This window comes from Cupressus sempervirens, chromosome 10 (genome assembly GCF_028749045.1).
Source record: "Cupressus sempervirens isolate cs-2001-9-10 chromosome 10, ASM2874904v1, whole genome shotgun sequence".
In the NCBI taxonomy this organism is placed as follows: Eukaryota; Viridiplantae; Streptophyta; class Pinopsida; order Cupressales; family Cupressaceae; genus Cupressus; species Cupressus sempervirens.
In genome coordinates, this window is record NC_143127.1 from 423,610,220 (window position 1) to 423,637,725 (window position 27,506).

Sequence of the window (27,506 nt, forward strand, 5' to 3'; positions counted from 1 at the left end):
ATGAATATTTATTTAATTGGCTAGGAGCAGGTTTTGGACGAATTTAGGTGTCTACATTTTGCCCCTCTTTGATATAGCATTAGTAATGTTATATCAAAGAAGAATAAAATATAGTGGCTAGGAGGATAAGACTAGTAGCGTGATGCCCCAGTCATGAAAGGATGAGAAAGGATGACAAGGGTGGAAGGGTATGCCCCCTCGAGAGGACATGTGGGTTAGGAGAACATGGATGTTCTCTCAAAATGGAAAGGAAGAGAAAAATTTATGCTGCAATGAAGTGAACAACCTAAGTTTGATATTGTACTTAACACTATGCATCAAGGTATGAGGAACCAAGATGACAATGTGTTCAGTACATGATAAAAAAGGGTCTAATAAAACCATATGCCTTATGAAACCATGATATGGAAGACCATGATTCCTGGGACAATAGGATGCAAAGACCATGATACATGCAAAAAATGCTAATGTGTACAAGTAATCAAGAAACCATGCACAAAAGACCAAAAGAAAACCACCATTTTGCCCCTAGTCAAGTTGAAAACCCATGAATGGACTGATTGATGATGATTGATTAAGGATGGAAAAGCTAATGCTAAGCGTAATGCACATCCAAGGATTGGGAAGGATTCATCCCATGATAATGATGTTTGAATATGGTTAATGGATGATCAGCTGATTGGATCAACTTGATGAATTGATTAAGGATTGATGTACAAGAGTGCAAGATTAGATGGATTGGATTAGTATTGATTGCACAGTGAGACTTTTTTGATTTTTTGATTTTATGTTGGATAGAAGAATGAATGTGGATGAGATTGGAAGAATAGATATTGATAGGATGAAAAATGATGAGAGTAGGATCGATATTGATTGGAAAGGATTAGAAGAAGGGAAAATGGATTGAAAAATGAAGTTGATTGAAGTGAGTTGGAAGAATTAGATTGAATGTGATATAGAATGAATAGAATGGATAGAAATGGATTGATTAGATGAATGTGTGAGAGAATGGATAAAATGAATGGATTGAATGAATGTGAGATAGAATGAATAGAATGGAACCAATGACAAGGGAGGGTCAAGGTATGGTAAATGGAGGAAAAGAAACTTGATGTTGGAAGATGCAAGGAATAGTGAAAAGATATGAGTGGCCAAATGATATGGTAGTGAAAAAATGCGAGGCCAAGGATCATGTTTCAAAGGAGTCCAAATGCCCCATACAAAGGATAGGAAAATGGAAAGAGATATGGTGGGAAAGGAGGCATGAAAATGGGAAAATGGCATGAAGGCTTAGCATATGGAGGAAGAGAAGGCATGTGCTCTTCCAAAGTATGTATAAACATTTTTTTTATGCATCTAATAGTGATCATGAGCATGGGGATGAAAGAAAATGAATAAGGGATATGGGAGGGAGGGTATGAAAAAGGGATATGATATGAAGGATATGGATGCAATGTGAGATATGAAGTGGATGAAAGGTAGGGATAACCAAGATCAAGGACATATGAAAGGGGGATGGAAATACGTAGGAGTATGGATGGAAAATGGATGAATGAACATGACAAGGACTATGCAATGCAAGATATGGATAAAATGTCAAGATCAAATATATGGAAGAATGATGGGAGTATGTAGGAAAATGTGTGCATAATGCACAAGGGGCATTGAAAGTGTGTACAGATGGATGAAAGCAAAGTGAAAGTCAAGATCAAAGATGGAAAAGGATGATGAACAGAAGATGGAAGTATGGAAGATATGTATGGAAGTTTGGTAGGGATGGAGCTTGCCCCCAATGTAGAGTACAATTGGAAGAGGAAAAGTGAATGGATGGATAAGTGGAAGTGGAAGACATGATAGTAAAAATGAAGGGAGGACTCAAGCATCTATTTTCATGGATGGTATCCCTTGATATATTTTTATTTTTATTTTTATTTTTATTTTTAAGGAATGTTTACTAAAGGATGAAATGGATTGGGGAACGAAGGAAAATGGCCTATGAAAAGGTTTAGATTAAGTGGGTGGAGTGAGTGCGAGGAAGACATGGTTGATGGATTCTAGGTTGGAAGACTTGTGAATGAATGGATGAAGAAGGTGGAAATATATTCATTGGCACACACCTTGAAAGGTGATGGAAAGGAGGAAATTGTGGAGGATATGTAAGTTTGGATTTTGGGATATAGGCACCCAAAATGGAGGAAGGAGACAATGGATTTGGGATGGTGGATTTGGGTATATAAGGACCCAAAATGGATGTGGAAGCCTTTGGATTAGCCAAATTGGAGGTCATTGTGAATATTTCTTTGAGATTCATTGCTACATTAAGTAGGTTTGGTATCCACAAAATTTTTGCATTTTTGATTTTTAGCCTTTTGATTTTGTTTTGGATCAGATTTTTCTTTTCTTGAACATGTCATTTAGAAGGGACATGTTGATCCTTAGATTTTTGTGGATTTTTAGCTTTATTCACTTTTTCTGTAGCATCCAATTTGCTTCCATTCGCTATGGTATGGGTGCATGAAGGTAAATGAGATGGAGAGTGTATGGATGGTGAACGTTGGAAGGAAGTCAAGGATGTGTGCCCTTGTCGATCTTTATTAGGAGTATGAGAGGATGAAGTGGAAAACATAGATATGGTAGATGGATGTATGTAAGGGCCCAAAATGGATGGAAGGGATGAAGGGTTTGATGATGGAATATATAAGGACCTAGAATGGATGGAAAACAAGGACCTAGAATGCACTTGGAAGATGAATGATGGGAAGCTTTACTTTTGGATGGAGGAATTTTGGATTTGGAAGGAGTGGAAGGCATACCAACATCTTGAGAAATTGTTTCATTAATGGGATACTTATTATTTTCAACACAAGATGCGAGTCTAGGTATATGGGGTTCATGAGTGGTAGGATCATGTGGAGGATGAGGATCATGAAAGGAAAATGAAGGAGAGCTTTGATCTTGATTTAGAAGAGGTTCATGGAGTGGAATGAATGGATCATGAGATGGAATAGGATCATTGAATGGAGTGGAGGGAATGGAATCATGAGATGGAGTGATTTGATCTTGACATGGAGGAATGTTAGTGGAAGAAATGGAAGGGGCTTCTGCATGAAGGGAAGGATCTATGGAGGCTAACTTTTGAGATGGAGTGAAATCGGTAATGTGTGCGATACATGAAATGCCTTGATCTTGATTAGGAAGGGGATCATGAGATGGACTAGGAGGGATAAATGGATCTTGAGGGATAAGGGAATGATGGGATGAAGAAAGGCTCGAATCTAGAGGAGAAGAGGCATCTATAATGACATGCTTTGGAGGAAGAACTTTGGGTGCTTGGCTCACTTTATCTTGTTCTTTACACTTGGCCAATAATGATGAGAAAAACCCCTTACGAGGTGGGGATGATGTTTTTGGAGGACTAGGATGAGGATTGTGGGAAGGTGTAACTATGGGTGTGGGATTAAATGGACGGTTGGGGTTGGATGGGACACGAGGACTATGATCTTCGAAACATGGGGGAAGAGGACACATGGCATGGAAGGCGGCCTCTTTCTATTGACTTGCCAAAAGATAATTCTTCAATTGTTTTATTTCCATGACAAGGTCATTCGTGTTTGAGGAAGTGTGTGGGCTATGAATGGAATTGTATGTAGCGTAAGGATAATGAGGTGGATTTCCATTGTCAAAGATAGAAGAATAATGAACATGAGATGGATGAGAGTTGGATATGAAGTGTTGAGGATGGATTTGATATGCAGGTTGAATAGGAGGTAGAACTCCATATTGTCTTTGAAGATTGTCAACCATTTGATTAAGAAAATTCAAATCCATAGATACTAGAAGAAGAGTGATGAAAGATTTGATGATGAAGGAAATATGAACTTGGGACTAGGAGCGAATGTTGGACTTTGTGTTGATTTGATTTGAATTTGATATTGATTCGATTGAATTTGATTGGATTTGATTATATATTGAATGAATATTGATATTGAGATTGACTAGGGTTTTCTTTGATGTGATAAAAACCCTATGATATTGCAAACAAGTGATTGCGAGATTTGAATTAAAGTCCAATGTTTATGAAAATTCTCCTATGACCAAAGTAGAATATTTGATGAAAAGTTTAATTAGAGGAAAACAAATGAAATTAGGAAGATGTAAATGGATTAAATTAAGAATTGATTAGAAATGAATGAATTTGACAAGGGATAGGATTAGAAGAATGATGATGTGGAGGATTGAATTAAGAATGCATTATGAGATTGGCAGAAGAAATTGAAGCTAGATGATGATGAAGCATGACTAGGATGAAGATTACGAAGTAGATTGAATGACAAGGAAATGATGTGGACAAATAGAAATAATGAAGAAGTCAAGGAATATTGTGAATGGTGAAGACAAGAGATGTATCAGGGTGATGAATTGGATGGAAAGAAGATGTGATGTGGAAGTGATATGGATAGCTTGACTAAGAGGACCTAAACCAAGACTTGTTTTTGTTGTTTTTGAAAAAAAAAAAAAATTGATTTTTTTGGATTTTTGAAGTTTTATGATTTTTTATGGGCTTTTGTGTTTTATGATATTTTTGGGTTTTTGGGTTTAAGATGCAAAATATATACAATGAAATATGTACAAGGAAAGTTTAGATGGTGTTTTTCCCCTTTGAATGGGGAGGTTTTTGAACATTCAAGCATGTAAAACACACCAACAAACTTATAAGGTTTCAACTAGGATGTACAAGGATCAACTAGAGGGAATCCTTGATATACGCAAGGTACGTGAGGCCCAAATCTATAGATGAAAGACAATACTACCACACAGCCAGGGGGAGACGGTAACCCAAATCTCCTCCTTCACTTCGTAAAGGTATAAAGTTCTTTGGGGCTTAGCCAAGAGTGACAATATTTTGCTTCCAAGAGAGGTGTCTTTCGATTCACCTCCTACTATTTATACTCTGCTAGAACACTGGAGTTGAGGTCATCCCAAGGGGTGATGAAATCCCCAAGTAGGCCTCCTAAAAAGAAAAACAAGACCACTTATTTCTTGTGCACCCAAGATCACCCGAAGGCATGAGGGCAGAGAATATGTAAGTGGCCTCAGGCTTCAAAAAGACACGCGTTCGTTCCTAATGAAACTTTAGGTTTTGTAATCTACTTGAAGACACACGTGTTTATAACATACAATGTTCTTTCCAATTTGAAATGTCACCAATGTAAATGAAAATGCGAATTCATCAATATTAAAGTAAAGTGAGTGCGTGCATAAGCAAGATTGCTAAAAATGAAATCAATTTCTCTTAAGGCATTCAAGATTGTGTGAGTTCATTTTAAGCACCAATTCCAAATGTGATCTAGCCTAGGCATACATGTCCATTTCCTTAAGGCATTCAAGAGTGTGTGATTGTTCATTTTAAGCACCAATTTGAAATGTTTGCTAGCCTAAGCATACATGTCCATTCCCTTAAGGCATTCAAGATTTAATTTGATTGTTTTAACATTTAACCATGCGTTCAAGGACAAGTGTTTAACCATACAAGTTCATTCCAAAATAAAATTAAGGCAAAAACTTGCAAGCAATATGGTTAGTGAGAAAATATCCCTGCAAAACCACAAGTTAATGTAGCAAAAAGGTAGGACAAACGTGAAACAACCTTGCAATGAAAAGGTTAGCACAAATTTTAAACTTTGATAGAAAAAATAAAGATCTAAACTACATAAAAATCTCATGAAACCAACATCAACGTGATGGGCTCAGAATCAGCTTTTTGGTGATATTTCATTTTGCAAAAATAGAGTTCATATGCTCAAGTTATGAGCAAAAAAGTGAAGGCCGCTCCTTATGGTCTAAAAGGGCATGTGGACTGCTGATGTAGTGCTGATGTCAGCAATCAGCGAGGTTAAATTTGACGATTAGGAGAACGTTAAGCAATTTTTTTTTTGTTTTTTTGACATTTTTTCTTTAAAAAAAAGAAATGTGAGATCTGAATGACTTGCTTAAAAAGCTAAATTTTATTTTTTGTGAAGACAAAACTTCTTTTATTTTTTCAAATGAAATATCAATTTTTTAAAAAAAATTTATTTTAAAAAGAAAATTTGAAAACATGGGCGGTTTGAAGGTGGCAATTTTGGGGGTAGCAGTTTTGAGGGTAGTGGTTTTGAGGCTGCGGGCTGAGGGTTTACTTGTTTTTGGTCGTCGTGGGTGGGGCATGGGTTGAGACTACAGTGAAGGGGCCGATGGGGGGTTTGCAGGGCACGGAGAGGAGCTGTGGAAGTGGCTACACACTGGTTTCAGCAACGACAGTGGGAGAGGGGTTGAGTTGCAGGGAAGTGGCGGCGACAGAGATTGTAGGCTGGAGGAGGTGGCAGCCATCATGGCCGTAGGAGGTTGGACGCAGCCGAGCATGGGAGAGGTGGGTTTGAAGGCAGGCAGGAAGCGCTGAGTTGGTAGAAGCAGAGGTCGTGGCGGGATCAGCAGTGCGAGCAGAGAGTTGTGGGGAGCGGCAGTGGCGGCAGCGATGGTTACGAGTGTTCGCAGTGGCAGTGACACTTACCGAGTAGAGGGGGGAGAATAGAGCGCACGGGAAGTGGGGTGCAGGGGTGACGCTTGCTAGCATCGCCACTAGTGGCGTCGCGGGTGGCTGACCTTGCAAAAGGGTTTAAAATTTTATTTAATTTTATTTTAAATTTTTGATTTTGTTTCTTTTTTTTTATGTTTTTAATTTTGATTTTTGATTTATATTAAAAAGAAACTAGCAAAAAACTTTTTACATATATAAATGCTAATCCGTTTTTTTTTTTTTTTTTTTTTTGGTAATTTTTTTTTTTAAAACAATTTATATATGTTTAAAAATGCATAAAGAAGATATAAATTGAAACTAAATAAGCCCACCTTTTTAAAAAAAATAAATTTGATTTTTGATTTAAACTAACCCCACTTTTTAATTTAAACTAACATATATGAAACAAAATAAGACCCCCCCCCCTCGCCCCCCAACTTTTTTTTTGCTTTTAACCTATTTGTCTATGAACAAAGGAGGAGTAAATTTTTAAATTTTTTTTTTTCCTAATAACGAATATTTAATGCATATGTACCCTAGAACTTGAAAATAAAGTCATAAGCAAAATATAAGTGTTTTATGTCAAAAAAACTTCCCTTAGGTCCTCCAAATGCAATGATGAGCTGTATGGCTTGATTAGACTCTCTTCATGAAACTTGACCTCCAAATGCAAGTCTTCAACCTACAAGCTTGAACACTCAAAAACACATTAGATCATTAGTTTGAACCTGTGAAGTGGGTCCCACTGGGCATGCCAAAATGTGTTGCATAAAAGTGCAACTAAAGAAATAACACTAAGCAACTGATGCACATTCCTACATTATCATGCAAAACCTCAAAATATGAAAGAAGACATGTAAATGAACAACATGAAACAAAAAGGAGTATTAATGAAATCAAAATAACACTATGCAAACCTCATGAAATCACCAAGTGATTGATGATTTCACATTTTTGTGGGATGTGGTTGCTCACTATTCCTACAACATAACAATGAGGTAGATAGTGCTTCATGAAAATGAGAAGAGGGCTCTCCATTTATAGGAAAATGGATGCAATGAATGGTTAAGATTGAAGGCAAGATGAAGGGCTAGGATCTCTCAGGATTGATGAGGTGTCCATGAGGTGGAGGCCAAGTAGACTCCACATGGATTAGGGTTTTGACCATTCAAAGTGGGCAATATGCTCACACATGTGTGAGCAACCTCTGATGGTGACATGATCAATGAGGTGTGAGAAGCATGGCTTCCCACACATGTGTGAGACAACTTGATTCACATGTAAGAGGACAAGTGTGCAAGAGGTGGGAGAAGCATGGCTTCTCACACATGTGTGAGACAACTTGATTCACATGCAAGAGGACAAGTGTACAAGAGGTGTGAGAAGGATGGCTTCTCATACATGTGTGAGACAACTTGACTCTCATGCAAGAGGACACGTGTGCAAGAGGCATGCAAGACATGAGGGATGAGGAAAGTGTGAACATCTCTCGCACATGTGTGAGGATTCCTCACACATGTGTGAGAACACACTTAGGATTAAGAGGTGATTAGCTAGGATGGTTATGCAAAGCAAGCATGATTAAGGAAGAGGGATGGTTTAGCATGATGGGTTAGTTAGGCTAGTGAGGTTAGGTGAGGGTTAAATGTAGGAGCCATGTGTTGAAATAGGATTGAATGCAATATTTAATTCCAAGGGGGATTAGGAGGGAATTAATTAAGTAAATGACGTACTTAATTAAAAGGAAAGGGGTTAGAATGCAAGGGGAATAGGTTAGGATTTAAATAAACCTTATTTTATTTAAATCAAGGTAAGGCAAATGTAATTAAATAAATGTGAATTTATTTAATTAAAGGTAGGGGAATTAAATAAATAATGAATATTTATTTAATTGGCTAGGAGCGGGTTTTGGACAAATTTAGGTGCCTACAAGGCAAATGTAAAAATTAGTTAAATATGACCTCTAGAAGCCAAGAAAACCTTTTTAAGAATTTATTTTAGGCTTCAACAAACTTAAATGTTTTCCCTCCAAGTGATTTTGGTGCTCTATGATGAAAACTACTCGTTCTATTGAGAATTCCCTAGAAATTACAAATTTTCTTATAGAGTGAACCAATGAAGACCTATGCAAAAAATGACCCCAAATCTAGAAAATTTACCTCCTCCTAGTTCCAACAGTATGTTGCATTGTATGTTTTGCACAAAAAATTCCCTCCTATGGTCAATTTAGAAAACTAGCTCCCAAGACTGTGAAGAGTCATTTAAAATGAAAAATTTAAAAGTGCATATAGTTGAAACTATATAAAAACTTAAACTCATTTTAAATGTTTCAACTTTGAAATTCATGCATGGCATACTTCTGAGTTTTCAATTTTATTACTTTTTTATATACCTTCACCACTTGTCAATTCTTTATTGGCCATCACCATTTGAAATATTAATTAATTCTTTTAATTCCTCCATCTCCATCTCTTGTAGCACCAAAGGGCACATACTTTCCATCTCTGATCACAAGGCTTAATCTATTAATCTTTTTAAAATCAATCCTTTGGCTTCCCATAGTAGCATAAAGCTTTCATTCCATCCTTCCTACTCTTACACTCACATGAACCCCCATAGCATCGTAATGCCTCTAAAATTTCCTTATGCTCTTATAGTTTACTTCAATTTTCACTGGGTCCCACCTCGCAAGAGCATAAAGCCTTCATTTTTTATCTCTGACCTTATGTCAATTGTCATACCATTGTAAAGCTTTGATTTTTGCTTCCCGAGAATACACAAGTCAAAATACTTTGACTTTGGCCCTAGTAGGTCCCTCCACATGTGACTAGCCTATAAAAGGCTCTTGTCATTAGGACATTATATCTTTGGCACACTAGAGTATTTAAAGATTGAAAGGACCACCCATACTATGAATGTGGGACAAAGTTTTTTAACTTTCCTTTCCCTTTTATCCTTGGCGTGAATCATGGATGCCTCTACATCATTTCCAAATACCATAGTGAGGACTCATGAAAATATTGTCACTAAATGCCAGCTCTAATGAACTAATCCTTACAAGTTGAGGTCTCTAGTGAATCTAGGTTATAGTTGTGTCTAAACAAGCCAAGAATTGGAAGGTAGAAAAGCCCACAAGAATACAATTTTTTTTGTATTAGGACCCTATTTTTCAACTCTCAGGATCGAACTTCAAGGCTGCCTTACTTTTCTAGCTTATTTTCTTATGGATTACTCACTTTCTTGCATTCAAAACTATTGCTCTTCTTTTAAACTACTCTATGTTAGTTCCTTCAATGGTGGAACATGCAAGTTGATCATTTTAGAAAGGCATCGAACTGTTCCCCTACCTCTGGCTTCTTTGCTATCACTAGCCCCTTTTTTGTGTGAGTTGTTCTCTACACATGGGCATTTTCATTCATGTGCTAACTCCTCAAATGATGGCTGCTACTCTTCTTTCTCACCATGCTTCCTCATCTCAAAATTTGTGGAGCTCTCCCCTTCCATGGGCTTCGCCCTATAATGCATATTCCAAATGTTCTTATTTGCACTGAAGAACCAACAACTTTGACATAAATCTAAGTCTTGCACTTTCTATCAACAATCCTACTTATTTTTTCTTTGTTAGCACTAAGATCGATATGGTTATCATTATCATGATGGGCATCCTCTTGAATTTTGTAGGCTAAACTTTCTTCCACAAAACAAGACTGCTTTGAAAAGAAATGTGATTAAGAAGCTTTAACATTTCAAACTAACCAACAAATAGTTTTCCAAACAAGAAGTGCAACCTCTCATCATAAGAAATGACACTTTTCTTGTGAGGATCTTGAAGCTTATTCTCCTTTATATATTGCAACAAGAGGTCTTGAACCTCAAATATGGAGAAAATTTTTTCAGTGTCTTGTTTCACAAATCCAATAAACTCTAACAATTCCTTTTAAACCCAACCAGTGAATTTTCTATGGGTCATTTTCCCTTCTCCTCATATATGCCATGGATTTTCCAGTTTATGCACTGACTTCCTTTGCTTTTATGGCATGGATTTTCTCTATTTTCTCCTACATGTATAATTTCTTTGATAGTGGTTTTAATTGTGATTAGTGCCCTCTTTTAAACTCTATAAGGTGATAATCACAACAACTTATCTAACTTTGCAAAAGGCATTTATATTTATCCATATTTGCAAAAAATTAAATGTTCTACCTCAAAATATGTTCCCTATGTTAGAAAGGCTCCTAAATTTCAATTCAAAATTAACTAGCTAGCATTAAACTCCACACCTTAAGTGTATGTGTACCAAAATACCCGATTGATTTAGAATGACTAAATGTGTTTATCATAATTGTTGCAACCAATATAATCTCCATTTTTAAAAAAAAATTGAAACTCAATGTTTTACCAACTTGATGGAATCAGTCAGGTCCAAAAGTGGGCCCAGCTAAAAAAAAAAAAATATTTTTGAACAACTAAACTTTCAAAATGATCCAATGAGCCTGTAATATTGATCGTAATAAAATTTGACCCGTACTGCATCATTAAATATCCATTAAGCTCATCTTACCATTTAATTGCCAATTGTCAACTTTGTGCCAAGAGGTCCTTTGACTGGACTTAAAAATTGATCTAAAAAGCTAACCAAGCTCTAAAATCAAGCAGACAGATTCTTTATTCCACATAATCTCATCCCATCGAATCTCATCTCCTCCTAGAACTACTTGCAAGCAAACATGTTAGAAAATAATAATTTGTGTTCGGATTTGGCTTTGAAAACTAGGTAAACTAACACTTGAAGGTAAAAAAACTTGGACATTAGTTCACTATCATGAGGACAACATAAATCTAGGATTAGGGCTCATGAAAAATAACTGGATGCATTTGGTGAGCGGTCAAAGTAGGCTACTCAAATTTGTACCTTGGAAATAATAGTAGGAAAACAATTTTTGCAAATAGAATTAACCTGGGAAAAAGTGCAGACAAATTTGTCAAGACTTGAAAATTGGCACACTTAAATTATTTTTAGAGTACAACATAGTGGTATAATCTATTTGATCTCATCTATCATAAATTTTGAGATATGACATCATGAACAGGGGTTCTGACAAATTTGCACTTCTTGACACCAGTAAAAGGTTAGAAATTGTGTTTGGAATCGCATTCAAAAACTAATCAAATAGATTCATCATAAGAAAAAATAGCATATCTTTGACCTCTATAATGAAATGCAATAGGAATTTCATCATTTCAATCAACTGGGGAAAAGTTATGATAGGTCAAACAGGGCCTTCTACAATTTTGCACAATTTGCAAATGCATGAAAATAATAAACTACCAACTTTGAGGGGTTCAAAACCTAATCAAACGGATTTGAAATGACTTGAAACTTGGAACATAGGTTATTTGATATACATATTTAAAAATCTCCAAAGTGATGGGTCATAAAAAAATTTGAGTTACAGATATTCAAAGGCAAACTAGGCTTCTTGTCACTATTTGACACGAGCAAAAATATAGATTTGACAATTGCTCCAAACACGACTTCACAAAATGACACAAAATAAAAATTTATCTTCATGAAACACATAGAAACACTAAATGCAAGGTGTTAGAAACATTAGACACCTCTTAGGCTTCAAACAGATAGTCAAGTACACATGCATTTAAAAGTTCTTATAGGGCCTAATTTCTTCAATGGTACTCAAAATCGAGGCTACAATTTTGAGCGACAATAGTATTGATGATTCATGGGTTTTAGATTTTGGTGCTTCATTTCACTCTACAATTCATAGAGGTTATTTTATTGATTATGTCCAAGGTGATTTTGAGCATGTTTATTTGAGGGATAATGAACCTTGTCAGATTTTTGGAAAGGGAAAGTTTAATATTAAGTTACAAAATGGGAATCATTGGCTACTACATGAGGTTAGACATGTTCCAAGGCTAAGTAGGAATTTAATTTCAGTAGGGAAACTTGGTGATGAGGGTTTTGTAGTTACTTTTAATAATAAAAATTGGAAGGTTTCAAAAGGTTCCCTTGTAGTCGCAAAAGGTGTGAAAGTAGGCACCTTATATATTTGTACATATCGCATTGTTTCCTCTACTTTGATTGTTTAAAAGAAAAATGAATGTTTAGGAACAATTGTTGCAATTGAGCATGGAGAACAAATAACTACTATATATTTTTATATAGTGTTGTGGCACAACAGACTTGGGCATGAATGAGAAAGATATGAAAGTACTTTATTCAAAGAAAGTTTTACCAGGTCTGAAATGTGGCAATATAGATTTTTGTGAAAGTTGTGTGCATGGAAAATAAAAGAGAGTGAGTTTTGTAAAGACTAGAAAGGAAAAGAAAAGTGAGAAATTAGATCTTGGTCATACAAATGTATGGGAACTAGCTTAGGTATGTTCCCTTAGTGTTTGTCATTATTATGTTACATTTATTGATGATGCAACTAGAAAAATGTAGGTTTATTTCCTTCGATATAAATCTAATGTATTTCAAACTTTTAAGAAATGGAAATATTTGGTTGAAAATGAGACTAGAAAGAAATTAAAATATATCATATCTAATAATGGTGGTGAGTATTGTAATAATGAATTTAAAGGTTATTGCTCCACTAATGGTATTAATAGATAAAAAATTGTTCCAAGGACTCCACAAGAAAATAGAGTGGTTGAACACATGAATAGGACAATAATGGCACATGCAAGGAACATTAGGTTGCATGTAGTGTTTTCCTTAAATATGTGGGTAGAGGATATTAATACTTCTATATATTTGATTAATAGGGGTTCCTCTACTCCTTTGGGTTGTGGTATTCTAGAGGTAGCATGGATTGGTAAGAAGGTGAGTTATTCTTTTCTCAAAACCTTTGATTGTGTATCATTTTCTCATATAGATTCTAAAAATAGAACCAAGCTAAAAGCTAAGTGAAAGAAATGTGTATTTGTAGGATATGCCATTAATGAATTTGGTTATAGGCTTTGGGATTTTGAAAATCATAAAATTTTAAGAAGAAGAGATGTCATATTTAATGAAAAAGTGTTGTACAAAGATCTATTGCAACAACATAAGAAGAAAGAAAATGATTATGAAGTGGTGGATGATACTCTAAAAGATGGTGTTCTAGAAGATATGTTTACCAAGATAGTAACAAGGGACAAGTTGAAATCCTCTTCTACTTTGGTTGGTCTTCTAGAATTAATAGTGTAAAGAACAAAAAAGTTTATGGTGGCTTGTTATTCCAGTGGGAGCTACAGGTTTAGTAGTGCTATGATTAGTCTCCAATTGTGACATTATTGTTCCGGAGTTTGATTGGTCTCCAAGTGGGAGATTGTTGTGATGTGGATCCTAATTAGACTTGGAAGACTATTTGGTGTAGTTTTCTCCCCATATTATATCTATAGGGGTTTGGGGGTAGTGCCTCCAGATAGGATCATGGGGTAATGCCCTGCAGGGTCTTGGGGAAATGCCCCAGGTGTGCTCCCTATTATAGTACAAGGTAGGGTTGAGGTGCAACACCCTTGTAGAGGCTTTCAAGGACAACAACTATGAAGCCAAAAATGACCTTATATTGTGAAAGGTGTTAGTTTCTATTTTTCTATTAGATGACTTATTCTAACCCTAATTGTGTAAGTGGTAAAAATCTTGTATAAAAAGTTTTAGGGTTAGGGATTTCATAATTTAATAGAGATATTGTAGCTACTTGAAGTGGTATTGAGGTTTAAAGGATTGCAGATTGTAATCACTAGATGATAATAATATTGGACTTGTTGTTGGTGGACATAGCCCAAGGATTGGGTGAACCACATTACATCTTGGTGTCTTGTGTTATCTTCTATGTGATATATTATTTTATGATATTGGTTATATTTTCATGTAACTATTATTCTCATCTAAGATTAATCCTAACAACATTAGTGTATAGCCCATGCCCCTTTGCAAGAGACAACTCTTAGCGAGGCCTCTCACAACACCTACTACAAAGAAGTAGAAATTAGAATAGGGATCCTTATCCAAGGTTGAGGAGTACTTTCTTACAAAAAATATGTATCTGCATAGATGATGAGGAATCCTTGATGGATAATTTAAGGTAGATAGAAGGAGAAAAGGATGTTGTCATCATTATAGTAGAGGTAGAAGAATGAGTGTTTGTAGAGCATCCCATGCCATTATTAGCCCTTATTATAGAGGATTTTAGAGGAAAAGTTTTTGATCCTGTACTAGAATAGGCATAAAAGAATTTTTTGCATTATGAAAGTTTTTTTAGATCTAGAGCTTTCATTTAATTTTTATGGTGAAATAATATTAAAAATTTTGAGGCTAGATGCAAAAATATCAAAGTAGAGAAACCTAATAGACAAGACTGTAACATTAAAGAGGAGTTCAAAGCCAACATCATGGAAGATTTAGCATAGATAACCCCTATAGGGGGAAAGAAATTACTAAAATATTGAGGAATCATGGCATTGGCTAAATGGGACATTGCTAATGCAATGGTCTTTGATCTAGTTAGGAAAGAAAAGGAGACCCAGTTCAAGACTGAAGATGAGGGGGGACAATCCCATAAAGGGATCAAGTATAGTGATGACCACAAAGTCTTGGTCATGTGGTCCATCTAAAAGAGAGGCAAGGTTAGAGTTCATGAAGTCTTAGATTCTGAGCATACAAGCAATCTTATGGTGTATTGGGTTGAGCAGGTAGATAGTGAAAAGGTGGCCCTAATAAATAAAGAAATGGTTGACTTTGATGTAGTGGTAGGAACTAAAGATAAGAATAAATTCCTTGAGTTAAATGATATATTATAAAAGGTACTAGAGGCCTATGATGAAATGTGTAGACATATATATGAGGTGGAAAATAAAATTGCACAGTTTGAAAAGTGATTTGGGATTTAGCAAGAAAGCAATCTAGGCAGCTTAGAATTGGTACTCCTCCCCTTGTGCCACCTTTTAACTCTTCACCAATAATGGAAATTCCAAGCATTCCTCAAAGGCTATATTTCTACATAGCCAAGGAGCTTGAAGAAGGAATGGCCAAAATATGGTCAGTACATCTGGAACTAGAAGTCCAACGTGAAGATAGAATCAAGAATAGCATTTTGTATTTAGTAGATAGGGTAGGTTAGGTCCTTTTCTACTTGGATTTGTCAAGACTAGTGGAAGTACAAAATGAGTTAAACAATAATGAAGCCACCTTAAGACCAATTTTGAGAAAGCAAATCAATAGGAATAATGCTATTACAACCTTATTTTGTCATGTTATTGATCACTCTAATGATCAGATAGAGAAAAAATTTGATCAAGCCAATGATCTCCTAGATTTTTATCATAAGAGGAACCTATTGTGAAGAAGAATAAACAACTACTTTCTAAAATACCTTGTAAAAAGCTTTGATCTCTTTCCTCGTGCACTCAAAGGCATGGGCAAAAAAAAAAAAGAATGGGCCAATGAGTTAAAGGAATTAATGAATATCAAGTTGAATAAGGTGGTAAACAAAACAAATTACATCTAGTTTTCTAGGACCACTAAAGAATTTATTCTAGTAACATTATTTTTTAAATTTTTAAAGCAAGATTTTGTTGAAATAGAGATCATCAGTGAGGATATCTTGAAGAGAAAACATGAAATATTGAGTTTCAACTAGCCAGATGAGACACTTTTTGACAAGTGGATGGCATAATATTCTTAGCAACACAATTATTAAAAATGGAAATTGAAAAGGAAAATGTAGATAAATAAGTTGCTACAGAAAGGTATAATTGGTTGATAAACCAATCCAAATAGAAGAGAGAGAAATAGAGCACCAAACTTCAATAATAAACATGTATACCTAAAATGATTATTTGGTAGTAGAACAACCAATTATAATAAATATCTAGATATTAGAACTTGGTACAACACATGAGGAAGAGGCAGTCCCATAACTTGAGGAATAGAAAGAAAAACAAGATCAATCATCAACTAAAGTGGATGTCCAAGAAATATTGATTTGAAGAGTAGATAAAGTTGAATTCATGAGGTAAACCCTCTTGAATCTTGTAGAATTCAAAGTGAAGAAGAATTTTATGTCTCGTTAGTTGGCCCTTTTTTATTTGCAAATTGCCTATAATGGTGTCTAGCTATTTCCTAGGTTTTCTCACATCATAAGAGGTAGTTGAAATCATTGTTAAATTAGGAGCCAATAAAATGGTGACTATATTGGGGATCAATGAGATGAACTCATATCTAAAATGTTGGAGTCTCTACTATGAGTCACATATCTACAGTCATATACCTCTTATTTTATAAGCTTATAATTTGGTATTGATTACTTTTGAGTGACAAAACTTGAGAATTTGCAAAATCCTAGTATCACAGAAGCAATATGACATATAATTTGCTTGCATAGTGCCTTATTTCCCAAATAGAGTTTGCATTTCCCAAATTATAATATAAAAATATTTCTGCATCAGGCTTCTATTGTCAGATTTATTTCTAAAAGTTATTTTCTATCATCATTTTCATCTTAAAAGCCATTTAAAAATATGTCCCTTTATAGGGTGGCATCTTAGTCAAAAGGTTTTGTAGCTAGTGCTATATATTTTAAATAATTCTAACAAAAAAGGAAGATAAAAGGAAAAGTATAGGAACATTTACAAAGGCTAATTGAGAAGTGCCATTATACATAGAATTACCTCATGGGGATAAAAAAAAGCAAACCAAAAATAAGGTAAATCCTAATCCTACCTAGAACCCTAGAGGTGGTTTATTAGTACATTCTCAATACTCGTATGTGGTAGAGAGATAATCCTCTTCCTTAAATTATAAATTAGAAACCATTAGAACTTTGGGAGAGATGTTTACCATCCCATTACAAGAAGAAAGGGTTTATTATGATAAGAATGTATCTTCTATAGGTGATGTTCCTTTTAGACTAGATGTGGTAAATGAAATGAACCATAGGTTGGGATATGGGAATACTCTAAATAATTGATTAAACCCTAACAAATCCCATACATTGAAAGGAACCTTACAGATTTAGATTGCCTAGTTGATTCAGAGGCTAATTTTCCAAACCTAGAAGAATTATTCTTAGAGATTGAAGTCCTTAAGAAAAGGGTTGTTGAGGAAGAAGAAAAACATATACATTTGGAGAAAGATAAGGAACAAGTTACTATGAATAATCTCATTGAGAGAGATAACTTGCTTAGGATAATGGCTACCTTGTAGAAGAAAAATAAAATGTTAGAAGAGAAATATTATAATTACATCTAGATGTGTTTGGAGATATAGAAATGTTGAGGTCCAAAATTCAAGATCAAGAGCACCTTCTAAAAGAGAAGGAAGGACCTGTCATCTCCCAACTCCTGATAGAAACAATAATCCACCAAGATAACTAAGAAGGGTGGGGGGTGAATTAGTTATCCAAAAATTAAAACATTAATATTCCTTAAATAAACTTAACCATTCAACCAAAGTAATATCAACCATAATAAGATGCGGATAGATAATTACAATAGATATGTTAATTAGGGAAACCCTTGATTAGAGGGAAATCCTCAGTGGGAATGATGCCCACAACATGATGTACTAATATAAATATCCTTTGTTAGAGGGTGGACTCTATTAGGACTCTATTATAAAATTTAATACATATGAGTCCCTATTAGGAGACTTTAAATTCTTGTTAGGAGATTCCAACCCTATTAGGAGTTGTAGTACAATGTATGTAAGAAGATCCCCACTGTCTACACATGCAATTTAAACTACAAGAAAAGCTCACCACTCAAACATGCCATTTATTTTTATGTTCTTATTTCCTCTATTCTATCAAACAAGCCAATCCTTATTAGACATTGTAGACTAGGTCATGAACCTTAGATCCAAATGCCAAACCTCAGATCACACAATAGAACCTCGACAATGAAGTTTCCTTCACTTCCATTCTACTCTTCTCAACTTCACATTTTTCTCTCCTGCTACTTATAATTACTTTTGATTGATACCATTCCATGTTATGATTCCATATCATATGATAAAGGAAAATGTCCTTCCTTTATCTTGATTACATAAAACAATTCCCTAAGTTGGCTATTAGACCTTCTCAATTAATCATTATAGAACCACATTAAGGACATGTTACACTTAGCAATAACATTAATCTTCCACCTTGCAATTTGAATATCTTTATGTACACATAATATTATGATGAGCAAGCTTAGCCACATCAACAACAACATGTCTTCTTCATATCCTCAACCTCAATTCTTAGACTAGAAAATCTTCTATTAGTTATAATAAGTTTACCAGAACATGCCTTTGTAAACTCTATCTCAAAACAAACATCACCAAAAATTACATAACTTCTTCTAGACTTAACATTTTTTCATCTAATGTCAAATGCATATACTAGATACTCAAAAGTATCTCCCATAACCTCAGATAGTGAGAATACTTCACTAGATGTTCATACAAACTTGATCTTTCCATTGTTCTTTTGTCAGATACCACAAAAGACTGCTATGTTGACATTAATGAAAAACTCATTCATGAATGTAACATATCTTCATAGTAATATATCTACAATACTCTTCCATAGGAACATCATCAACATTCATGTTTCCAACAAATCCAACCCTACAAGCCTATTGAACCTGAAGTCATAGACTTAACTACGAAAAATTATGATAAAGTAAAGAAAAAGGTAGTAGGGATTTAAATAAATTATCCCTGAGTTCTTTCTAACAAATCTACAAGTCTCGCCATTCTAAAATTGATTGAGAATTAGGAAAATCCAAGAAAGAAAGAGAAGATCTAGCCAAAGAACTTGAAAAGATTGAAAATGAAACCCAAGCCACTGATACTAGAAGAAAAATATATTTCATCAAATCTAATTATACCTTATCATCTTAGCCTAACCTATCCTCACAAGCCATGCCTTCTATTCCTACTTATGGACCAGTAGTGACTAGTCAAAACATATCTCAATCAAAACCTTCTTCCTCTTTAGTAACTACCACTAGCCAAATACCTAATGTTCAACAACCACAAATTCCTACTCAAACTCAAGGGGTTGGACCGAGCACTTCAAAACTTGTTGGTTATCAAAGAAGAACTATATACATGGAGAAATATAATAAAATGTCTTCCATAGGCATCCATGGTTTCCCTTATCCTATTTCAAATGATTTAAGAGAAAAGGTTGTTAAATTTTCAAGCAATAATGATGTCACTAGTGAAGAACACCCAAGAAAATTTATAGGCATGCTTAATGACTATGAGATAGAGCATGAAGATGTAGTAATGAAATTGTTTATTTATTCTCATATTGAAGCTGCTAGGGGCTGGCTTAGAAGACTTCCCGATGAAAGTATCAACTCATGGAATGACATAGAGAAGATTTTCAAGGAATAAGATGGTGAAAATACAATTTCTTATTTTATGTTGAGCAAATTTAACAACATAAAGAAGAACCCTAATGAGTCTACATTTGATTTCAATGTGAGATTCCAAAAGTGGATGTACAAGTTGTTCAATGTGATGAGATTAAAGGAGGATGTATGTCTCACAACCTACTTTAATTCATTTGATAGTAATATGGAAAATACTCTAAGGGAAAAGGATCCTAGAACATTGAGGGATGCTTGTTAAATGGCTATAAGTATTAAAAATAATAGAAAAGCATTTGGTAAGTTGGGGAGAAGGGATGACCCAAAAGTATTCAATCCAAGGGGAAATAAGAAAGAAAGTGACAAATCTATTGCAACTAAGAATCATAAGGATGATACAATGGGCCAAGTCTTAAACCAACCAAAAAATCATACAAATAAGCAAAATACTAGTGATAAGACATAGTTTAATGCCCACTACAATAGGAAGCTTAAGATGCAAAACTTGTTGAGTACAATTGATTAATTGTGCATTATTTTTGATATTACACAAAATGTCATATCATACCAATTAGTGTATGCTAAGATCATTGGCCATTGAAGATAGTTTTTTGTGTCTATCAAGCATTTTAAATTTTCCTAGTTCATAAGATAGTATCTACCAAGTTCACTTAGGCATCAAAGGAAAGCTTGCGAAAGTTGAGTGTTAACCAAGCTCACCTATTTAATTAAGAAAATGTTGGATGGAACTAGTGTTAATTGAGCTCACTTGATTACCAAGGGAACTTTGCAAATATGTAGTGTTCACCCAATTCACTTGGCTAACATAGAAAAATCATTTTTGAGTTAGTGTCTACTAAGTAGGGTCGAATAATAAAGGATTTTATTATTTTGGCATATTGAGTTCAATTGATTTATCTGTTGGTTGTAGCCGACTAAGAAGATTAATATTATTTATTCTATTTTATATTAAAGCCAAATCAATAATATGAAAGATATAAATATAATGACAAGTTGAGGACTAGAAAATGTTTGTAGTGGAACATAATTGAAGATGTGATGATGTCAAGAGGAAGTGAATTGTAAGGATATGTAGAATATCCTTGCCGAGATGAAAAGATATATTCGATCAAGAAGGATCAAGTATACAAGCCAGAATTGAGATTTATAATTAGCAATTCTATTGTATCAAGAATTAGGTCATCTCATTGTTACTCTCTAATCATTCTAGCAGTGATCTAAAGCTCTTAACATAGTTGGCATAATAGCTATTTGTAAATCCTCTAACAAGGTGGCATTTCTATTGAAGTGTTTAAAGACCTCTAACAATGTCACTCTTAAAAAAATGATTAAATCCTCTAATAGGGTCACACCTAATAGTGTGTTTTGTAACCTTTAATAGGGTTGGCTCCTAATAGGGCTCACTTCAAAAGAGTGAAAATTAGTAACTAGTTACAATTTGTGATTTTTCCCAAATTGAGTTTCCACATTAAATCTTGGTGTCAAGTGTGTTCATGATATTTATCTTATGTGTTTGTAACTAAGTTAAAGTAATATTAATCATAGATAATATCTTAATGATTTTCATGTTATGCATTTTCTAAGCTATTTCAATGTTTACTGAGTTACAACATTTTTCTATGTGTTTGTCAAGCATCAATATAGCTAAGTTTTCATAGAGTGTTTTTGTACCAAAATCTAAGGGATCTAGAATTTATTTTAATAATAAATGATTCACCCCTCCTTTCTTAGTTACTCCTCTTATATTTCCAAAAATTGGTATTAGAGTGCTTGGTGCTTGTAGAAAAGGTTTTAAGGACCAAAGCTAAAGATTAGGATGTCTTACAGAAGAGAGATTCCCAAGTTGAACCGAGAAAACTTTGCAGCATGAAAAGGACTTATGAGGTTACATTTGGAAACTATTAGTGACTTAGGTTGTCAGTATCTTGATGATGAATACAAGACTCCTACTAGAACATTATCAGCTAAAGATATTTCTGAAAATAAAAATCATAACATCATGATGATTGACATTGCTTCTATTCTTAATTATGCTAAATTTGATGAAGTCAAAATCTCTACTACAACTTATGATATGTGTATTAAAATGAAAGACATCTATGGAGGAGATGATAATGTAATAAGAGATAAAGCTAAAAATCTCTAAGGATAATTTGATCAGATGAAGATGAGAGAAGATGAAAACATTGCAAAATATGTTGAGAGAATTAAAGCAAATGTGAGTGCAATCAAAGCATTTGGAGGAGACATTGAGGACAAAATAGTTTTAAGTAAGCTATTTGAACCCTTCTTCCTATCTATACAATTAGAGTGTCTACTATTCAAAAGATGAGATGTGATCCAAATAGAAAAATATCTTTGGATGCTCTAGTTGGAAGATTGACAACTTTTGAGTTGGAAAACTATGATAACTATGTCCCTAGCTTTAAAGGTATTGAGTCTACATTTGAAGCAAAACTTTCACTAAAGAAAAAGAGTAAGAAATCAAACACCAATCAATCAAGATGTGAAGAACAAGAAGAAAGTTTAGATAGTGATCTTGAAGTTGTTGAAGCCCTACTTACAAGGAAATATTCTAAAGGCAAAGGAAAGTACAAAGGTAAGATACCTCTAATCTATTTTTTTTGTGAAGAAGTTGGTCACATTACTGTAAGGTGACCAAACAAAGAAGATAAGAATGAAAAGAAAAGTAATAAGTACAAAGGCAAGAAGGAAATAAAATACTACAAGGACTATAAGGAAAAAGGTAAGAAATCTTTTTTTTGGCTAAAGATTATAATAATAGTGAAGATGAAATGATATATATTGTTGTAAAAGATGAATCTGATGATGAAGGAGATAAAATGGAACTTATCTCTCATGTTAGCAAAAATGACACATGGATTATTGATAGTGTCTACTTAGATTGTATGAATGGAGACAAAACAAAGTTTGAGCACATGGAACATTATGATGGTCATAGTGTGAGATTTAGAAACAATGAACCTTGTTGCATAAAAGGAAAAGGATGTATCTCATTAACCAATGAACTTATATGTGCCAATGCTTATTGGGTTCAAGGACTAAAGCACAATCTACTTAGTGTGGCATAGTTGAATAACATTAGATTCATGGTAGAATTTATGAATGGGAAGGCCAAAATGCTAGATAGAAAAGGAAATATGGTTGGATCTAGAAAACAAACAAAAGGTAATCTATCCTATCTAATCTTAGTGAAAGTTCATGTTTTATTTATCAAGTAGGAGAAAGATAGTTATGGCACAAAAGATTATATCACGTGAATTTTGATAAAATTCTTATGATAAACAAAATTAGAAGAGTAAGAGGTATTCCTAGCTTGAGGAAACCTAATATGGGTCCATGCAAAAATTGTCAAATTGGTAAGATTAGAAAGACTAGTTTCAAAAGAAAGAACTATCATTCTGAAGAAGTCTTAGAACTTGTTCATAAAAACTTATGTGGACCTATTGAAATAGAGATTTTATAGTGGAGATAAGTTCTTCATTCCTTTTTTTGATGATTGTTAGAGAATAATGACTATAATGTATCTAAAAGAAAGATTTGAAATTTTTCAAAAATTCAAGTGGTATCTAGCAAGAGTAGAAAAAGAAACTAAAAAAGAAGTTAAAATATTTGAGATTAAATAGAGGCGGTGAATTTATTTTCAATGAATTCAATTAATTCTACATTGAAAAAGGAATCAAGAGATAGATACTAGCCCCTAGTACTCCTCAGTAGAATGGTATAGCTAAGAGAAGGAATAGATACATCATGGATTGTGCAAGAACATTAATGATAGAAAATAATGTTTGCAATCAAATACTAGAAGGAAGCAATCAATACTAGAATGCATACCTTGAACAGAATATAGTTGAAGAAAGACTCAAATCAAACTCCTTATTAACTATGGTATGGCTACAAACCTAATGTAAGTTACTTGAAAGTATTTGACAACAAATGTTATATCTTGAAAGAATCTAGGAAAGGTAAATTTGATGTCAAAGGTGATGAAGGAATATTCCTAGGATACTCCTACATAAGTAAGGCATAAAAATGTTTAAATTTGTCTACTCACAAAATCATAGAAAGTGTATATGTGAGAATTGATGAGTTTCCAAAAAGGAGTGAAGAAGAAAGCAACAAAGAGCCTGAGGATTACAAAAGATTTTTTTAGTATGAACATGATACCCTACCAAATCTATGTAGAAGATAGGAGGCTTCACCTCTCAAGTTCCCAAAATCTCGAACAACTAATGAGTTAAAATCAGTGCAATCCAAGTCACAGTCTAAAGGACCCAAGTTAGAGTCAAAAGCTACCAAGCTACTACTAGAGCAAACTAAGTTTGATGGATCCAAGTCACAAATAGTGGAATATGAGCTTAATACTAAAGTTATGATGAAATTAATGAAACAAAATCCAAATCCAAAGTACCTATGCTAGCAAGATATGTCAAAAGGAATCATGCACCTGACCAGATCATTAGAGACAAATTAGATAGAACAATGACAAGAAACAAATTAAAAGGTACATGTTTACTTGCTTCATTTGAACCTAGAAATGTTAAAGATGCTTTGGCTAATGAAAGTTGGATTGAAGTAATGAATGAAGAAATAGAATAGATAGAGAAGAATAAAACTTGATATCTTGTTCCTAGACCCAAGAATAAAAATATAATCAGCACAAAGTGGGTATTCATAAATAAGCTAAATGAACATGGAGAAGTTTCTAGAAACAAAGCAAGGTTGGCATGTAAATTTTACTCTCAAGAAGAAGGTATTGATTATGGTGAAACTTTTGCTCCTATTGAAATATTAGAATATGTTAGAACTTTATAGCATAGGTAGATCATAGAGGCTTTAAATTTATCAAACAGATGTAAAATTTGCATTCTTGAACGACATTCTTGATGAGGAATTTTTCATAGAAAATTTTGAAGGTTTCGTAGATCCTAGCAAATGAGCTATGGTTTGAAATTTACACAAAGCATTATATGGTCTTAAGTAAGCTCCCAAAGCTTGGTATGAAAGACTTCATAACTACTTGGCACAAATTGGTTTTCAAAGAACAAATGATTATAGTAGTCTATATATCAAAGAAGGGCCAGACAAGAAGATTGTGTTGGTAGAAATATTTATGGATGAAACTTTATTCACTAGAAATGATGACTTGTGCAAGGCATTTTCATAAGAAATGAGTAAAGAATTGAGATTTCTATGTTTGGAGAGATAAAATTCTTTGTTGGATTGTAGATCTAGTAGAAGAAAGATGGTATTTACATTACTTAATCTAAATATATGAAGGAGATATTTAAAAAATTGGAATGGAAGATTCAAGACCAATTGGAAACCCTATGACTACTAGATATAAGCTTTCCAAAAATGATGATTCCAAAGAGGTATATTAGACCATATACAAATCAATGATTGGAAAATTTCAATATGTAGTGCATATAAGGCCTAATATTGCATTAGCAATCAGTATGGTGGCAAGATTCTTAGAAAATCCAAAGAAAATCACATGATGGCAATCAAAAGAATCATGAGATATCTTAAAGGTACTAAAGACTATAGTTTATGGTACAAAATAAGAGGCAATTTTTATTTAAAAGTATTTACAAATTTTTATTGGGTAGGAAGTATTGGTGACAGACTGGTGGAGCATTCTTTCTTGATAAAAAAACTAGTGTCCTGGACAAGCAAGAAATATAATTGTATTTCTCAATTCATGGAAAAAGTAGAATATGTGGTAGTAGTAGTTAATTATTCTATTATTGTTTGGTTAAAACAAATATTGGTAGGTGTGAAGATAGAGATCAAGGATCTAGTGGTTATATACTGTGATAACACTATTGCAATTAATATATCAAAGAATCTAGTGATGCATTCCAAAATAAAACACATTTCTATAAAATATCATTTTTTGACAGAATTGGTATAAGATAAAGAAGTCAGATTGGAATACGTAAATACGAAAGAAAAAATTGTAAACATATTCACCAAGTCATTACCTAAGGATACATTTATGTATCTAAGAGATATGCTAGGGGTCATTCCCCTATCTAAAGCTCACTAAATGAAGCTTAGTGATGCATCAACAAGAGCATGTTGAAGATTAATCAGTTGGTGCATTATTCACAAAGGGCATATTGAAAATGAATAAGTACATAAGGCCCATCGATATTCATTGAATATTTTATTTGGCATGAGATGTCAAAGAGGGAGAAATTTGTTGTCATATCTCATAGAAATTTTATAAAGATGAATGTGTGTGTGTGTGTGTGTGTGTGTGTGTGTGTGTGTGAGAGAGAGAGAGAGAGAGAGAGAGAGAGAGAGAGAGAGAGAGATGTGAAAAAGAGAAAATTAACTTGATCTAATATCAAAGACAAAGTTTACTATCATAAGTTTTTTTGGCAGAGGGAGAAACTAAAGGCAAAAGGAGTTGAGACTAATAGAGGGAGTTCTCATGGATAAGAATTAGAATGAAACTAAGGATATGTTCATTACTTTATTCTTATGCTAAAAATCTCATTATATTATGATATGTTGTGTTGTCATCAATGCCAAAGAGAAAGATTGTTGAATACAATTGAATAATTATGTATTATCTTTGATGTTACACAAAATGTCATATCATTACCAGTCAATCTATGTTGAGCTGACTCAAACATTGAAGATGGTTTTCTATTTTGTTTGGGCATTCTAGAGTTTTCCTAGTTTAGAAGATAATATCTTCCAAGTTCGCTTGGGTGTCAAAGAAAAGTTTACAAAAATTGATTGTTAACCAAGCTCACTCGGTTAATAAAGGAAATGTTGGATGGAACTAATGTTAACCAAGCTCACTTGGTTACTAAAGGAACTTTGTGAATATACAGTGTTGACTAAGTCCACTTGGTTACCATAGGAAAATTGTTTCTAAGTTAGTGTCTATAGAGTAGGGTTGGCTAACAAAATATTTTCTTGTTTTGGCATATTGAGTTCAATTGATTTATCTATTGGTTCTAGCCAACTGAGAAGATGAATATCGATTATTCTAAGTTATATTCAATCCCACTTGACAATATGAAAGATATAAATATAAGGTCAAGATAAGGATTAGAAAGTGTGTGTAGTGGAAAATAATTGAAGATTTGATGATGTAAAGAGGAAGAAAATTGGAAAGATAAGCAGAATATCCTTGTTGAGATGCAAAGATACATTCAATCAAGAAGGATCAAGTAACAAGCCAGAATTGAGATCTGTAATTAGTAATTCAAATGCATCAAGAATTAGGTCATCTAATTGTTACTCTCTAACAATTGTAGAAGTAATCTAAATATCTTAATACAGTGGGCTTAATAGCAATTTATAAATACTCTAGCAAGGTGACATTTCTATTGAAGTGTCTAAATAGTAGTAAATTTGGACCCAATTTTCCACCAATTTTAGTTGAAATTTTGACCTATGTTCATCACTATTTTTCTTGTCAAAATTTTAACCAAATTGCGGGTTGGTCAAAATTTTGATGAATACATTCATCAAAATGTTTTTGTTTCTGTTGAGATCAACAAAAATAAAGACATTT